Here is an 11351-nt window from a genome sequence, read left to right as displayed (position 1 = left end):
GTTCAAATTAGTACAGTATGACTGAAAATAACATTTTCAATCACATTTTCACCCATTTTAACCATATAACCAGAATATAGTGTAGGAACATGAATGTTGGTATTTTGTATTTTATTTGTGATATAAATATATTGGTTATTTGTGATATGACAATAAATAAGTGACAGACATTTTTTAAACAAAATTGTATTATTTTAACCCAAATTCTAGCTGTACATGTGATGTTTGGATGTGTGATGTAGTAAATTTATTTGGCTAGATACCTAATTTTCAAAGATTAGGCAATTCTAAGTATTTGCATATCATTTTGATAACATAAAACTCACTCATACTTCTACAGTTAGTAAATTTAAAAGCTGTTATCATTGAAGGATTGAAAGTTTTTTTGTCAAAATTCTGTTAGAAGTGCGAAAATGAAGTTCAGCAATCTCATTGACACCAGACCCCCTCCCACTAGATGAACGAATTTTGCTTATTGAGCTTGTGTGACATTGTCTGACCGTCCCTTACAGTCCTACTGTTTTATCAGCACCAGCAGGGCTCAAAATAATAGTGTTTTACTTGCCCTGGACAAGTGATTTAGCCACTTGGGCAATTAATTTAAAAATAGCGCCACTGGCATTGTAGCACAACTGTACAGTTTTAAAAATGTTTATCCACATGCTGATCCATGCTACAACTGTAGGTCTAGGTATTCATTTGCTGAATGACTATCCAGTCACCTATCCAACTGTCTTATCTTGGCAATATACGTGATCATTTGGTTGTGGTCATGTTGCTAGACATACATGTATTTGCATACATTTTTGAATGTACATTCACATTTTTAGCCCTTAATCACATATTACTCATGGAATCATCATATCATGAACAAATCTCAAATTAAACACCACCAAGAACATTCCCACCAAACTTTAGGTCAATCTGCCAAGTGGTTTTGGAGTTTTTTGACCCAAAATTACATTTCTTGACCCAAAACACACATCTTTGATGCAATCATTTGCATTTGAACAATTTCCCATCTGCATGGCCTACGTAATGTCCCCACCAAATACCAAGGCAATTGGTCAGGCAGTTTTTGACTTTATGTCGTTTACATACACACACACATTTCTAAGTGGATATAGCACTACTGAACCTGAGTTCAGCTGTGCAAAAAATGACAGATAATGTTATTTTAGCAAAATATATTGGCATTTGGTTGTTGCTAAGAGCGTGGTCATGGTATTGTTAATTTGTGATGAATCGTGTATGAAGCCTGTTTCTTTTCTTACTAAATAGTCCTTGGACAGAGAACATAACTACATTGTATATTCAGTGATGAGTTGAAGTGGTTTGATCATTTTTACTGGACATGATGTGTATATTTAACAAGCGACCTTTCAGTCAGAATAGCTCCGCTGTTTTTTTTATTTTTTATTTTGGTAACATGTAGAAGAGGTTCAGTTGTTGTTCAGCTCTTCACTATGCAGTTTTGTTTTAGTGACGTAATAAAGTGGTTAGTGGTTTGATATGATGACTCACTATAAAACACATTTCACACAGAAAGTTGGTAAAATATTGTACTTTTATATTATAGTCACCATTTTACAAAATATCTATTATGAAAATTACACAAAATCTCAGAAAAAAAATTACTAGCAAATGCAAAAAAAAAAAGGAAAAGGATTTTTGAGGTTGGCTATAAATAATTCCAGTGTCTTACAGCTTTAACGATGAATGAAATAAACTAGGGATCTAAAATAATTTTGAGTCAATTCGAATTTTAATTTTCTAACAAATTTACCAAAAACACCATCCATAATTGTCAACAACATTCAACTTGTAGTAGACATAACATCGTCTGATATTTTAATTTCATAGTCTATGGACCTGCTTGCAGGTGGTGCACATATTTCGTTAGTCCTGCTTGCATACGGAACAAGTCACCCCTTCGGTGTTGAGGGCTGTGTCAGTAATATAGACCCCTGCCCATCTGCAAGCAGGGCTAGCATTCTGTATACAAGCTGGACTAAATTTAATCAAGTGTTCAAAGCTCAATGTGACATGGCGGCAAGATACATCTTGTAAATTGGAATTGTAGACCTACTAATCTCGGCAAAAATAAATATTCCGCTAATCATAACTGAAAAGGTCTTGTCTGAAAATTGTTCAATCTCAATGACAGAGATGCAGAGTACTAGTGTCTTCCAACAGTCAAGCGAAAGGTACTAGGTCATCTATCTGAATAACAGTCCCTCCCTTTTGAGCTGCTAGATTCATCGACTAAAATAAACCTTTATTAGGTAGAAGACATCTTAAAATACTATTATAACATTTTATCATTCGTTTTTGAAAATTCACAAAAAATGTTTCAACATTTAAATAATTTTTAAAAAATAGCGCCAATGGCGTTGTAGCACAACTGTACAGTTGTTAAAAATGTTTAACCCATATGCTGATCCATACCAGGTATAGGTGTTCATTCGCTGAATGATTATCCATACACTCATTTGTCTACTTATCCCTGTAATCTTTGCAATATATGTGATCACTTAGCTGTTGCTATGGGCGTGGTCTTGTTGCTAGGCACATTTGCACACATTTTTTGAATGTGTCTGTGATATCTGCAAAATGTGTGATCATTTGGCTGTTGCTATGGGCATGGTCATGTTGCTAGGCATATTTGCATACATTTTTTTGAATTGTTATTCATTTGTCTATCAATTCCTATTGTTATCTTTGCAATACATGTGATTATTTGGTTGTTGCTATGGGCGTGGTCTTGTTGCTAGGCAAATAACATACATTTTTAGAATGTTTATTCAATTGTCTATTCATCCCCATGGTTATCTTTGTGAACTACACCACCGATTGGCTGTTGCTATGGGCGTGGTCTTGTTGCTATGCAAATTTACATACATTTTTAGAATGTTCATTCAATTATCTCTTAATCTCTGTTATCTTTGCAATATATCATTATTTGGTTGTTGCTATGGGCGTGGTATTGTTGCTAGGCAAATTTACATAATTTTTTGAATGCATATTCAATTGTCTTTTAATCCCAGTGGTTATCTTTGTGAAATACCTCACCGTTTGGTGTTGCTATGGCCATGGTCTTGTTGCTAGGCACATTTGCAAACATATTTTGAATGCTTAAACACCCCTAAGAATGTTCCCACCAAATTTCAGACCCATCTGCCCAATAGTTTTGAGTAAGGTTTTTGACCAAAAATTACATTTTTCGACCCAAATCATCGGTAGTAAGATCATTTTGATTTGAACAATTTCCCAACTAGACACCCAAGGTAATACACCCATCAAATATCATGGCAATCGGTACATGCAGGAAATTTAACCTGCCAGTATAATCATGGAGGTCTTGATATGACTATTTTTCTTTCCCCATAAAATGTGTGACTTCTTATTCTTTGTACAAACTGGTTTTTTTAATGCCTAAGGATTGTGCATTATATGAACCTGTTTTAATCATAGTGTCTAAGATTTAATTCAGCTGTGCTAAAAACAGGCTTAGGTTGTCAACCTTAAACAGATGTTAATCTTTACGCCATTGACACAAATATGTGAAGTAACCCATAAAGATTTAATGATTTCATTGCATCAATAAAACAAGAAAATTTCATTTCCAGGCTGAAGTTAAAGCATTTTGTAATACAACAAATCACATTTTGAAACGTCAAATGCACATTTCTGATGCGATCGTTTTGATTTGAACAATTTCCCAACTTGACACCCAAGGTAATGGACCCACCAAATATCATGGCAATTGGTTCAGCGGTTTTTGACTTTAAGTTGTTCACACACACACACACACACACACACACACACACACACACACACACACACACACACACACACACACACACACACACACACACACACACACACACACACACACACACACACCGGGCGATGCTTATGGCACTACTGAACCTCCAGTTCAGTTGTGCTAAAAAGCGACAAGACATCATATCGCCAGCTTTTAATGAAAAATTAAAACAAAAGACTGGACTGCAATCTCATGACTACTTTTTTCCAATATGTGGTAAGGCTCATTAGCAAAAGAACTTTCACCTCGCCTGTACTCGTTTCTGCACTGCCATTACCACATCGACAATTTTAAAGTGGCGATTTTGCCACCAATATTGATCATACAAAATCGAAACTTCATAAATGAACCACAAAGTACTTTCCCTTTCAAAATGAGGTAATTTTAGAATGAGTATTATCGTTTTTATTGACGACCGACTGTCAAAAATCATCCCCAATTCAACTTCATGACTTTGTCAATCGAGAGCATACATATCTACTGGAATGAACCATTCTGTAGAAGGGGTGCAGAATTTGGATTTGAAGTCTGCAACCCTGTTTCGAACAAACACTTATCATTTGGGCACATAATGCGTAGAATTAAGACGATAGCACATATTACATAGCTTGTTTGACGTCAATAGTGTCTTTTGAAAAGTGGCAGTTTACTTAAAGTCTCCTGGACTGATTTCCAATATGGCGTCGGTCACAATGCTCATTAACATATTAATTTTTTTACAAAATAATCATTAAAAATAGAAAAGGAGATGTGCTGACTTGAAATTAACAAATCTGAGTAAGCTACCCTCTGCGCATCGACACACCAGATATTAAAGCAATCTGACGAGGAGTATTTGAGGAGATGATGAAAATATCATTTTTGGGAAAAAAAATCATAAAAAATTGAAAATGGCACAGATCAACTTGGCATGAACAAAGCTGAATAGCCTCCCCCCAAGGAACACGCACACCAAATATCAAAGTATTCTAACTGTCACTTTAAGAGAAAATGATGAAAATAAAAAAAGTTGACAGACCATGATCACTTATACCTTTATACCTACATATGTATACCAACCTATACCCAAAGCATACGCTGTCAGCGTAAAATTAACACGAATTTGAATTTGCTTGCATGGTTCCCTATGGCAATTTATGTGTGCACATATAGTGCCTGCATGTCTCTAGGGGTTTAGAATTGTTATTATTGTAATGAACAGTGTGTGAAGCCTCTTTCTTATCTATCTCAATAGTTCTTGGACATTGAACATAAATAATAACACATACCAACAAGCAAAATATCATAATTTAGTGCCTGCAAAAGATTTGCACTCTTACAAAAAAATTTAATGCCAAAGCCAAAGGTGATTTTAGCTGGATTTATTTATCGTACAGTGCTATAATTTGCCTGGATATCTTAGACTGAAGGTAAATGGCCATGCAGTAATCAGTAAGATTTTACAGGATATTTCGCTAGACTTGCAAGGTTAGACTATATCTTCAGTAAGATTTTACAGGACATTTTACTAGATTTGCAAGGTTAGACTATATCTTCTGTAAATTTTACAGGACATTTCGTTAGATTTGCAAGGTTAGACTATATCTTCTGTAAATTTTACAGGACATTTCACTAGATTTGCAAGGCTAGACTATATCTTCTGTAAATTGTACAGGACATTTTGCAAGACTTGCAAGGTTAGACTCTATCTTCTGGAAATTGTACAGGACATTTCACTAGACTTGCAATGTTAGACTATATCTTCTGTAAACTTTACAGGACATTTCACTAGATTTGCAAGGCTAGACAATATTTTCTGTAAATTGTACAGGACATTTTGCAAGACTTGCAAGGTTAGACTATCTTCTGGAAATTGTACAGGACATTTCACTAGACTTGCAATGTTAGACTATATCTTCTGTAAACTTTACAGGACATTTCACTAGATTTGCAAGGCTAGACTATATTTTCTGTAAATTGTACAGGACATTTTGCAAGACTTGCAAGGTTAGACTATCTTCTGTAAATTTTACAGGACATTTCGTTAGATTTGCAAGGTTAGACTATATCTTCTGTAAATTTTACAGGACATTTCACTAGATTTGCAATGTTAGACTCTATCTTCTGGAAATTGTACAGGACATTTCACTAGATTTGCAATGTTAGACTATATCTTCTGTAAACTTTACAGGACATTTCGCTAGACTTGCAAGGTTAGACTATATCTTCTGTAAATTGTACAGGACATTTTGCAAGACTTGCAAGGTTAGACTCTATCTTCTGGAAATTGTACAGGACATTTCACTAGATTTGCAAGGGGAGACTATATCTTCTGTAAATTGTACAGGACATTTTGCTAGACTTGCAAGGTTAGACTACATCTTCTGTAAATTTTACAGGACATTTCGCTTGACTTGCAAGGTTAGACTATATCTTCTGTAAATGCTATACCATGTCAAGTACTGTTGACTTTGCTTGGAAATTCCTACATCCTTGATGCTATGATCTGCTGTGATCTATAATTATTTGTCAGAAATTACACATTACAGTCCCCCCCCCCCCACCCCATTGATCATTCCATTTTGGGTGTTGTCTGTTAGACAGATAACACAACTTCACATGTATCTGAATATTTATGTCGTTGTCAATTATTTTGTGATAGATGCAACAATACATAATCAAAAATACACATCCCTAGTTTTCATTTTCAACAAAATTAAGATGAAACCATTTTATAAAGCAAACATCAACTTAGTACAGTAGCGGTTTCACTACGTCACTCTCAGTCCTCCGCTAGAACTGCTACAGATCAATCATGTGTAAGCTCCTATAAAAAATGTATCCAGGATCCTGTTCAAACTGTCTTTTTGTAGACAATATCGCCCACCTCTTTGAAAGTCGAGCATGTCCTATGTCTTAGTGTACCGGTATAAATGTGTCGCTCTCGATCACATTAATGCTTCCTCAATGTTATTTTCAAGTGGAAATCGTACTACATGTATATTCTCAACATTCCAGCTAAATTTTCAAATTTTGTTGGACATGTTGACTAATACTGTGCATGCTCCATGTACTAGAACAACATCATAATGGTTGCCGAGGACTCCAAACCACTACTGAGTACTTATTGCCGTTTTGAATCAAATATGGGTATATTCGAGTACTTACTGTGAATTTTGCAATTGCAACAATAGCTGAAGTTAATGATTGACTGTTTTTATGAGAAAATCATGGAGATAATTGCCAAGAGATTCTAGACTGGCCTCGTTCAATAATAGAATTGTAGCTTTGTTTTCTTTGCAAACCCCATAAGAAATAAAAACTAAAAATGAAACTTGTTGAGTCACACAAAATAAAACATAAAAAAGAATTTAAAAAGTATTGTAAATAAAAACAAAGCTACAATTATTGCAGCTAAGACCAACCCCTACAAAGAAATGGTATGTGCCATAGTGGTCTTGCATGATCTTATCTTATTACTATAAAGCAGGTATCTCTTTTTGCCCGGTAAAATACTTATGTATCTTACCAAGCTTCTGTGATTATGGCTGGGTTTGTCCTAGTTTCACAACAGGTGTCGGAAGTATACATAATAATTACAGGAGTAGTACTAGTCATTCACTTGAAGTCGCAAGTTGGCAGACAACTTCCAAGAGTGCTCCAATCAACACAGACAACGGGCAATTTATTTAGTTTACATCCAACTATTATAACTTCGACAGGAAAAACAGCAAATATGGTGAAACTATTTGAAAACAGAAATTGGAAATTCAGAGATTGCAATCACTAATTCTTTAATAGGACCTCAACAAATTAATTTCTGAATAAGGGGGCAAATAATATAATTTCTAAGACAATAGATGGACTTCAGGGGAGCTGGTACTGGGTAGAGGTAAACTATCAATGAATGTTTACTAACTACAAAATTTGCTGTAAAAATAAAAAATGTACTACCCCAGTATTAAACATTATAACACACTGCATACTCAACTCTCGGTCGTGATTGGTCAATGCTACATGACATGTTATGGACCATTCTCACTCTGTTTTACAATAAATGATGTAGTAGGCACTAATTAACGGAACTAGTCCCTAGCTCCATTGATTAGTGCCTCATGATGACATCATATATACATGCGAATAATGACGTTATTTTCAAAGAACAACAAATTGTAAATATGTCTGGCTCGTCTGAAACTATGACCACAAGCAGCAGCCAACATGAATGTTTTGCTCGATTCATTGAAATTTCAGAAGAAGAGCTGGCCAACATTGTCTCGGAGAAAGACTCTAAAAAAGCAAAGACAGTAATCAAGACAGCAGTTGGTATTTTGGAGAACTATTTGTTATTGGGACAACTCTAAAAGGTTATTGAACACAATGCAAACAAACTCTGCTTGCTGGAGAAGTTTGTTATAATCATTTTAGTGTGCTGTGGTATGATTCTTGTTCAGTGTGTTATAAAACACATGTTGACTGACATTATTTGGGTGATAGCGCAAGTTTGTTTCCCCTCGGTATGAGCCAGTCAACCCAAAACAGTTTCATTTCCAATCAGGTTTTGCCCTCGGGGAAACCAAAACAGTCTCATTTCTGAGACTGTTTTTGTGTGACCGGCTGGTCCCTTGTCAACAAACGTACACTATTGCCCTCATTGTCAGTCAACATGTGTACACTATACCACTCTCCCTGTCATTTTTTTTGACAAAGGAAAGAGCAGCTATGTGGACAGCAAATGAACAGTCAGTAACAACTAATTGCTCTGTTAATTCTGGGCTAATGGCTGTACATTTTTTAAAAAACACCAAAAAACAGGTGTTGATTTATTCACAAAGTGTAGCGGAAAATAGAAACAGACTACACTCAAAAGTTTTTTTGTGTGTGAAAGTTGAAAAAAATGTAATTTCCAAGCCTCAACAAAGTAGAAACCGAGTGGAAACTTGTAAGGGCTTGTTTCCAAAATATACCAGATGTTTACGGAATGCCGACAAATCACGCATCCATGAACAACAATATCACCGCGACTTTTGGCGACCCATAATGAAAAAATATACGGAGAAAAAAATACTAACCAGGTTTGTCCTAGTTTCACAGCCGGTGTCAGAACATAATAATTAGCAGTAGTCGTCGTCCACCTCAAGTCGCTAGTCGGCAGACAACTTCCAAGATGGCTTCTGGTGTCTGCAGGTATCAATTTCAAGTTATCTCCAAGGATTAGTCTTCGGATGTCCCATGAAGGTCCCAAAACTTGTTCCAAAGATACTTGTTAGGCTGTTTTCCGACGGCGACTACTGTCAGTGTGACATGTCCCCACTTTCATCGCTGTTGGCGATGCATGTTAGAGCCCAATTTCACTACAAAAAAAAAACATTATAAGTCACTGTTGAGATTAGTATAGCAGTCAACTATGCTATCACTTGGCAAGAACAAGTTGACGGTCCGTTTCAAAAGGAGACGAGCTGCATTCTACCTTCACTGTAGTAATACCATTGTTACAGTCGCATGGACATGTACACATGTACGTATATTCTATTTGGAAACGTCACTGCGTCACACTGCCGACATCACATTTACACTCGATCATAACACCCTTTTAAATCTTGCAAATTTCTACAAAACATTTCTTCAAATACTTTCGAGTATATAACGTCAAATATGGTTGTCAATGAAGTTGCATGGGTAAAAACAGGCGAAAAATACGGACTTTAAGAATGGCTACGCGAATGCTCACCAACAGCTCAAATTCGGCGCCTGCCTCGTTCTGAGATATATGAACCTTGACCTCAATGATGCATTATCGCCGATGGTATTCTACCCGCCGCCGCTCGCGCGCGCGCGCGAGAGAGAGAGAGAGAGAGAGAGAGAGAGAGAGAGAGAGAGAGAGAGAGAGAGAGAGAGAGAGAGAGAGAGAGAGAGAGAGAGAGAGAGAGAGAGAGAGAGAGTGTGTGTGTGTGTGTGTGTGTTTGCCAATGGTCAAACAGTGACTGGCATAAACTGGTACACATACATTTATTGTGTTTGGACCAAGTACAAGATATAAATCTCTGTCGTCTACAATATCAGGTACAAGGTATCACGTGATATTGTTTAGACTATCCTGGCAATGAGTAATATTAACACCATGAGTATTAATCATACTTCTTACTGAAGAGTAGAACAATTTGGATTATAACTTCTTTTATAAACTATCTATCAAGATTACCATTACGAAACCTTCAAGTTCACGTTTGCCCCAAAGTTGTACGAAACAGTCAAATACATCACATCACATCACATGTCCTGCAACTAGTGTGGAAGGTAATGCATGTATGTGTATATTTGCATAAATAGTAATTACATTATTTCAAATCCTAAGGCCTCAGCCGAGCGCACAAATAATTTACATTACAGTATAGTATAGAAAAAAAGTGAATATCGTTCTTCCAATAATTTAAGGGAAAAAGAAGGCAGGGGAGAACTTATACAGTACATCTATGTTTGCTGAACAAAACTAGTCCGAGTTTTAAAAGCTTTATGAACAAGAACTGATAGTTTGTACTGAACTACATGTACTTCATTCTTACATGCCAGTAAGGAAAAACATTTTTCTTTCGTGGAGTGAACTCTAAATCTTTGAGGAATTAAATATAGTCTATGGTCCTTGTATAAAGGACAAACAGTATAAAATGAGAGTCGTCATCAACAACTGTAAAACCTTGTCTTTTACACACTCTAAGTTTAACAGGAATAGGTGGACTACAACTTGATGACGTTCCACTTCAATTGCTAAATTGTGACTAGAACAATGGAGCTTATTAGCAAGGTCAAGTTTAAATTTTTAGATTTTAACACATGAAAGGTACAATTCAGGTTGGAGCGACGTCTAAACGAATGGTTATCTCTATCATGGTCGATGAGGGCGCACAGTACAAGGATATTCGAGAGCGGTTAATTAGCTGGCATCGGTACATACAAAATAATTCGTTTAGCTTTAATTTTAGTAAAGCGAAGCTCCGAGGGTTGTAAAAGAGTCTAGTATGTAACTGGCAGGGCTCAAGGCCAGAACTCCCAAAGACTAGATGGGCACACTCGACTCCGACATCGTATTACCCCACCTTACCCAACTTTTACCCTCCATGGGTCATCACATTCCAATCAGACATAACGAACTTTGCCCAGTTTGACAATTTTTTTCAACCCAAACAAGCAGATAGAAAGAATACCTACCCCCTACGATTGTACAATCAATCAATCAACCAATCAATCAATCAATCAATCAATCAATCAATCAATCAATCAATCAATCAATCAATCAATCAATCAATCAATCAATCAATCAATCAATCAATCAATCAATCAATCAATCAATCAATCAATCAATTGCCTGAATCAAGCACACGTAATTTTCAAAGGCGCTGAACAACCCCCCCCCCCCCAAGTAAATTGGAGAAAGGTCTCGAAATATGTGTGAAATTTAAAAAAACGTAGCAACACAAAATATGACACGCGGTATGTAAATAGAAAAGTATACGCATAATATTCCAAAAGATAAATTTCCTAATAT

Source organism: Glandiceps talaboti, chromosome 11 (genome assembly GCF_964340395.1).
Source record: "Glandiceps talaboti chromosome 11, keGlaTala1.1, whole genome shotgun sequence".
NCBI lineage: Eukaryota > Metazoa > Hemichordata > Enteropneusta > Spengelidae > Glandiceps > Glandiceps talaboti.
This window is presented reverse-complemented; position numbering follows the sequence as displayed.